This window comes from Elephantulus edwardii, unplaced genomic scaffold (genome assembly GCF_000299155.1).
Source record: "Elephantulus edwardii isolate Elephantulus edwardi_28Jun2011 unplaced genomic scaffold, EleEdw1.0 scaffold00030, whole genome shotgun sequence".
In the NCBI taxonomy this organism is placed as follows: domain Eukaryota; kingdom Metazoa; phylum Chordata; class Mammalia; order Macroscelidea; family Macroscelididae; genus Elephantulus; species Elephantulus edwardii.
The window spans coordinates 17,865,590-17,866,588 of record NW_006399780.1 but is presented as its reverse complement, the minus strand read 5'-3'; the positions used below and the strand labels follow the sequence as shown (position 1 = coordinate 17,866,588).

General features: G+C 43.3%; 1 pseudogene; it reads right to left on the bottom strand.

Moving 5' to 3' along the window:
- Window positions 1–312: 312 nt before the first annotated feature.
- On the bottom strand, window positions 313–643 carry LOC102858308 (annotated as a pseudogene).
- Between the last annotated feature and the right edge of the window lie 356 nt (window positions 644–999).

The window sequence follows — 999 nt, the reverse complement described above, 5'->3', positions numbered from 1 at the left end:
AACAACTTGGTTTCACCCTCTCCAAGAGAGATCTGTTTGTTTCTTGGTGGTCCATAGTACATTCAATACTCTTCTCCGGCACCACAACTCAAAGACATCAATTCTCTTCTGCCATCCTTAGTCATTGTCCAGCTCTCTGATGCATAGCAAGTAATTGCAAAGACCATGGCCTGAATCAGGTGCACCTTAGTCTCTAAACTGACATCGTTGCTCTTCAGCACTCTGGAGAAGTCCCTGACAGCAGATTTTTCCAGTGCAATTCATCTTTTTTTTTTTTAACAAATCCATAATTTTATTTGCTTTTCAATAAGTTTAAATCCTCGAGGGATACAGCATTACACGGATTCTGTGTCTGATGGCCTTAGCAGGAAGGTTGCTCTGAAATTTGGCCCGATCATGCCACTTTTCCGTGGGCACGAGTTACCTTTCCCCAGATTACTCTGGTTTTATTGGGTTTGCCACCAGGAGTCACTGTATTGTTTTTTGCTTTGTAAACATAAGCACATCTCTTGCCTAAATAGAATTCTGTTTCATCTCGGGCATAAACGCCTTCAATTTTAAGAAGAGCTGTGTGCTCCCTCTGGTTCTGGAGACCTCGTTTATAGCCAGCAAAAGTGGCTTTGCACCAAAGCCTCCCAGCCATCTTTGTGGTTCAGAAGTCCTGCTTCCAGGAGGCCTTCACTGGCTCCAAGATGGCGGAAAAAGGGCAATTCATCTTTTGATTTCCTGACTGCTGATGCCAAGAGGGTGGACTGTGGAACCGAGCAAGCTATAATTGTTAACAATCTCAATCTCTTCTCCATTTGTCATGGTGTTGCCAATGGGCCAAGTGGTGAGAATCTTTATTTTCTTGATGTTGGGCCTCAATCCATATTGGAGACAGCAGTCTTTGACCTTCTGCAACAGATGCTTTTGGTCATTTTTAGTTTCACAAGCAAGGTGTGTCATCCACATAACATAGGTTATTGATGAGTCTACCTCCAATCCTGATGCCACATT